Source organism: Chenopodium quinoa, unplaced genomic scaffold, assembly GCF_001683475.1.
Source record: "Chenopodium quinoa cultivar QQ74 unplaced genomic scaffold, ASM168347v1, whole genome shotgun sequence".
Classification (NCBI taxonomy): domain Eukaryota; kingdom Viridiplantae; phylum Streptophyta; class Magnoliopsida; order Caryophyllales; family Amaranthaceae; genus Chenopodium; species Chenopodium quinoa.
Genome location: NW_018742577.1, coordinates 3,551,853 through 3,558,380, shown reverse-complemented (window position 1 = coordinate 3,558,380; position 6,528 = coordinate 3,551,853). Strand labels below are relative to the sequence as shown.

The 6,528-nt window shown below is 37.5% G+C and overlaps 1 pseudogene; it reads right to left on the bottom strand.

Annotated features, from left to right (window-relative positions):
* Positions 1-186: 186 nt before the first annotated feature.
* Positions 187-4,740, bottom strand: LOC110721011 (annotated as a pseudogene).
* Positions 4,741-6,528: the final 1,788 nt, after the last annotated feature.

Genomic DNA, 6,528 nt, shown 5'->3' with positions numbered 1-6,528 from the left:
AATTATCAAAAAAAAATCAACCCCAAACCTAAAATTTCAATTTGATTCACATTTTTAGTTCGATTAGTCACCATTATTGAATACATTCTTTCCAAATTTGGCTAAATTTTCATCAGGTAACAGCATCTGAAGTGAGAACAACTTATCCTAAGTTGTGGAAAATACAGAACAGTCATTGCACACATATTCCAATCCAAGAGTAGGACAGGAAAAAAGCAGGATTCCCAATTCAACTTAATCTGAAGCATCACAGAATTTTCTCTACAAAAGCATCAAGTTTTTTGCTTATGTAAAACTGGCTAGACTAGACCTGTCTCCTGTAAATACATGAATGAACCTAAGAGATGAAATCAGTTACACCGTTATACGACATTAATGTTGAATGTGTTTCCATAAGAAAGAAACACCAGTTTACAGCTCCCCAAGGTAGATCTGTTTGTCACTACTGCATGATCCAACAATAGGCTCTCTTGGGTGGAAAACAGATTCATTCACAGAGCCAGTATGGCCAGGGAGCTTGTACAAGATACGCCGAGTAGTTGTATCCCAAATATAAACCATCCGGTCTGCATTTCCAGCAGTGACTTTGCTGCCATCAGGAGACCACGCACATTTCAACAAATTCTTCTCAAAATTATGTTGATGACCTTCCAGAACTTTAACGCAACGGTTTTGAGGAGCATAGGGGCGCATATCCCAAATGCAAAGCTTACAGTCCATACCATTGGTGAGAAGATAAGATCCATCAGCACTTAAAGACATGCCAGTGATCATATCCTGGTGGCCTTGGAGGGTCAAAGTAACTTCATTTTTGCGAACATCCCACACTTTGACATCATTGTCAATCCCACCGGTGTAGATTTTATCAGATGCATCAGAGAAACAAACAGCAGTTATTTGGTATTTGTCTGGGAATGTCTGAATAGCACCCTGTGACGCATATCCCAAAGCTTTGCAGTTCCATCATCAGACCCACACAACAAGAGGTGGTCCCCTCCGAGCAGGACAGCATGAGTTAACAAATGAGGAATGCTCAGCCATCTTTTTGATCTGTTTCCCAGTTTCAGCATCCCATGCTCTTACTGTCTTATCAGGACTAGCTGAAACTAGCTGGGTTCCATCAGTGGTCCAATGAAGATCAAGGACAGCATTCTTGTGACCCTTCAAAACCATAAAATTTTTGCAGTCACCATGCGCATTCCACAAGAAAATTTCTCTATTGTGTGAACCTGATGCAATGACTGTTCCTTCCGGTTGAACTTCATGGTATATACTGCACTTTGGTGACCGGTCAACAACATGATTGGTGATTCCAAACTTGATGTTCGCTGTCTCCCATTTGGCCCAGGGGCCTGAGGAGCATTGTACGGCACAGTGGACCACTCCATTGGCCTAGGGCCAGCCACAGATAAGGCACTTTCATTGTTATTTGTAGTGGCCAGCATCTTGCTTTTAGCTTCACTGAGTGACACCGAAGAACTGTCTGCACCTGCCCTGGAAATGAAGAAAATATGACTCACACTACCAAAATGTCCAAAACAAAGAAACAACAAAGCAGGAAAATTCATCAAAAATCCATAGAAATAACAATTTATAAATTAGTGGAGTTATGTAACCGAGGGACTGCATGGTTCATCGAAGGGGAAATGGAAAGAGGAAAGAAATCAAGAAATAAATTTAAAATTTTGGTTTGGTTAATATCCTTTTATATAGTTTGGTTTCTCAAACAAAATAAAGCTATTTGGAAAACTTGGGTCCACTACTTTATTTTCCTCCTGAGAACCTGCTTCCCTCAGTATCAACTGCTCTTGCTCATACCACTTGATCCACCACTCTCAGCTCAACCAACCTCAGCAGCTATTTTCCTAACCAGCCTGGACCCAGCTGTTGCAATTGGTTGCATTACAGTGTTGTGTTTCTGCTATTACCTTGCCATATGCCCAACTAAAACTTGACTTTTGGTAGTTGAATTAGGCCAACTGGAAGCAATTCAACCACCAAAAGACAAGATTCAGGCCATATTCAGAATTCACTCAAAAAATTTGTGTTGATTGAGCCGTAAGTTTTTTTGCTTTTAGATCAACTTTTTACCCCCTCGCCATCTCCTTTACTGGTGGTCTATTGATAGCTCAGTCAAGTCATTTTTTTGAATGATTGTCTCAGTAAGATAGTGTCCTAGGTTAGGGGAAGGTTTGACAATGGTAGCAGCAAGCTATGTTTGGGGCTGATGTTTGCCGATGGTGACAGATTTGACTCCAGCTTCAGCGGTGCTGGTGAGGGTAGATAGATTGCCAGTACTGATGACACAGGTAAATTATAAATGGTGTCAACACCGGCAGAACCCGCGGAAGTGAGTCCAGCAGTATGTGGTGGTGTTAGTCATCGGTCTCTAACAACCATAACATTTTATGTGGGTCTCTGGCAGTGGCCTGGTTTAAGGGTTATGTGGTGAAGGTAGCTACCCCTTCTAATTTGTAATTATGTTTGTTGAAAACCCAATAAGAACTAACTCAATTCCTTGGATAGAGGTGGGGAATCATATATGGTACAACCAACCAGCAAGAATGTAGGTGCTGATTTCCTCTCCCCTAATTGAATTCCTTAGAAACCTAACAGCCACTAATATTTTAGAGACAGCCCAAGCAATCATTTTTAATTCTTTAACTCAGAAGATGATATATATAAAGTAATTGAAGTATGGCCATATTATACTTGCCTAAAAACCACTAAAGAAGCTAACAACAATGACACCTAGGCTAACTAAAAAAAAATGGACAAGTGGTGGCTTCAACAAGAAAGATACCTCCATTTTGCAATCCTATCCTATAATCACATCTCACATACTGAGAACCTATTATTATACTATGAGAACCCCTTAATCAAACTAGAGGTCCACAGGTAATATCCCTCAACCATATTTGAAGTTCATGCAAAATCCACAAATAAACAGGAAAAAAACAGTGACACTAATAATCTACTTTGTTATTATAGGATGAGAAACCCCTTAAAAGGCCTAGAGGGGGTGATCTTATCATGTATAAAAGTAACACTAATCAACAGGAACAAAACAGCAAAACTAACAATCTACTTTGAGTTTGGATGAGAAATCCCTTACAGTTCTACAGGGGGTGGTATCTGAAGTTCTGAACCATGTTTAGAAGTTCTATGTTTGCATAAACCATAACCTGCACCCAGTATATTCACAATTCATCGCAGTACACTTAAAAACAACATATGCATGTCATGGATCTAAAGCCCCAGAGACTGATGAATTCTGTTTTTTAATTGTATTTATGTCTTACACATACTATATAACTAATATCTGAAGGGCTATTAGTATCACAATATATGAAAAGACAGGCTGCACAGAAGCGTCCCAAAGGAAATAAAAAAGTATCACAGATGCAGGGAGCCAGGGATAAACAACAGATATTATCATACACAAATCCAGAAGAATTGTAAAGCATTATCAGTATTTTTTTAGTTTTGACTTGTATGCTGCAACTTTGGGTTTTGGAACTTCCAACAACATTTTGCTAAGAAACATCAACTAAATTTCTAAAACTATTCGCCTGCCTCAAATAAGTAAGAAAAAAACAATACTATTTATAACCCCTGGTTACACTAAATTAAACCCAGAAGGTAAATTGCTAAGTAAGTATAATTCATAATATTGACAAGAAAAGAAGGAAGAAGTCCTATTACTCCTATAAATCTTTCCCACAATCATATTCGGACAAATTACTGTTTCAGCAGTCCCTAAATATCTCCCTCCCTCCCTCCCCCTTCTCTCACTCCCTCTAAGCACATTCTTCACAAACCAGATGACTCTGTTCTGAGAAGCCTCGTCTGAATTAAAGAACCACGAAGTTATCCACCTTTATCTCCAGGTCCAAAGGTCAAGAAAGTTTCAAAATGGACATAACTTTTCAACAAGCAACTACTATTGCCAATTAAGATGCAAATGTAGGTATGCCCTGATTTCGCACAAACGCTAACTCTTCAAAAATGTCTCACTCGCAATAGCCTAACTCGGATATTTACCAGCTTAAAGTTAACCACTATCCTCTCACTTATGATCTTACTTCACCAACTTCGACCCTAGGCATCAATCATTCTCACTAGCTAACTAGACTTAACAAGATATAAAATCGTCTAGGAATAGCAAAAACCTCATTATAACATTTTTCATCACTAAAACTTCAATTCATTTTTCGGGATAGGCCGATCCCCGAGCAAGGGCAGGAGAGGCGGCCTGAGAAAAGGTTCATTTTCATGGTTCTGTTCTTACACCAAAGTGTTATGCAAACAAAGCTCCGCAACACATTAGCAGTCAAATTTCACTCAATTATCAAAATTAGGCTCCAATAATAGCATCAATTTTTATCGGTTGAGAATATCAACAAAATGGCCCACTATAATCTTTCATAACTTCAATATACATACCAATAGTTCAATAATCCACCTTAGAAAACCCTAAATTGAGTATACTAACAATTAAATCACGATAAACCCTAGAATAAGAAATTAATTGATATTCAACGAAATTAAATAAAAAAAATAACACCTTACCTCAGAAGATGCTTCAATGGAGGAGAGATAGCTCAGAAGCCGCTTCAATGGAGAATTCAGAGCACGCTTCAATGGAGGAGAGAGAGGGGTCGAAACCAGCAGCGTAAACGTGAAAAGGCTAGGTTTGGTTTGATTGATTGTGCCTTAGTTGAATAGAGCTTTTTCGAGAAAGCTTTTAGCTTAATGACTTCGTATGTTTGAACTAGAGCTAGACATGGGCCGGGCTGCGGGCACCACGGGCATAGTACGGTAGCGGCCCGATATGGCACGAGCCCACTAGCGGTACGGCATGAGGAACGAGGGTGGCCGTGGGCCGTGCCGTGAAAAAAAAAATATTTGGCACGGACGTTTGGCCCGCTAGCACGGCCCGCGATGCGGCCTGCTAGCACTACCATAATAATAAAAATAATTAAAAAAATTATAAATAAAAGCAATAAAAATAAATATTATAAAAATAAAATTAATAAAAAGAACCATAATAATACGAAGTATAAAGAACTATAAAAAATAAAAATAATATAAATATTAAAAATAATTAATTAATAATAAAATTATTTAATTAATAATAAAAACAATGGGCTGGCCCGTGGCCTGGTACGACCCGGCCAGCCAGGCACGTGGGCCATGTCGTGTCGTGGGCTGGGGTGTGTCATTTGGTGGCCCAGCACGGCACAGCCCGCCATCACCCAGGCCCGACACGGCACGGCACGATGCCCAGCTCTACTTTGAACATCCTAAAAAAAACTTATTTGGGAGTTTAATAAAGGAAAATTTATATTTTACCATCTTCACTTCACCAAAAAAAAATAAAAAAATAAAAAAATTTACCATCCTCAAAATATCATATTATCACCCATTTTAATTTTTATTTGAAAATACCACCAAAAAAAAAAATCACCACCAATTTACACTTTCCATAAAAACATCATTAAGTTATCGATTTTTTGTATAAAATTTGCCTCATTAAAGTTTTGAGGGTCATTTTGGTTTAAAAGAGTTTGATTTGAGATCAAAATTGACAACAATATCGAAAATGCTTCGTTTTGCAGTGAGTATTTCTAATATGCAAAACGAAGCATTTTCAATTATTTTTTTGTCAATCTTTACCTCAAATCATTGCAAGTCGAACAATTTTGTTTAATAGCATTAGCTTTAATGATTTTCTTTACGAAAAATGTTAAGTGGTGGTGATTTTTTTTTTTTTTTGTCTTTTTGAGTTGTTTTTTAAAATAAAATTAAAATGGATGGTTATTCAAAACATGGGCTATTTTTTGTGGTAAAATCATCATAATATTTTAATTAAAGAGTTGTTGGGTTCTAAAAACTCTTTTTAACCTTGAATTTACCTTGACAATCCAAATTAGGAAATTGTGTGAAGAACTATTCCAAAGATAGGCTGGTTTGTGAACAACTACCCGTTTTTTTTTAATTTGTGAACTACTACCCCTAAGATGGCAAACATTTGTCTAGCACTACCCACTAACGGATTTCGTCCAATTGAGTTGTTTGTGGGGCTCACTCCTACGGTTTCTCATCCAATTAACTCTCTCCCCAACTACCTCTTTCCTCTTATAGTTGTCCCCCCCTCTCAAGTCATCCAAAAATCCAAAGAAAATAATTCAAGCAATTAAACACAATTTCTCACTAAATTAGATAATGTTTTAAGCTATTGTTTTAATTCTTGGTCTTTGTTTAATTGGTTTAGGGGTTTTAATTTACTTCAATTAACATAATTAGAGATTCAATTTAGGGTTTAGGGCTTCAATTCAGTTTGGGATTTAAATTTCTAGGGTTTAGGATTAGAATTGAATTAGGGGTTTTGCTTATTTGGGTTAGGGTTTGAATTCAATTGCATTATAATTAATAAATAGCAAATTTTGTTTCATATTTATTGGTAGGATGTCCAAGTCTTCATACCACTATGCTTTGCAATATCCAAGCAAATGCAACTGTGGC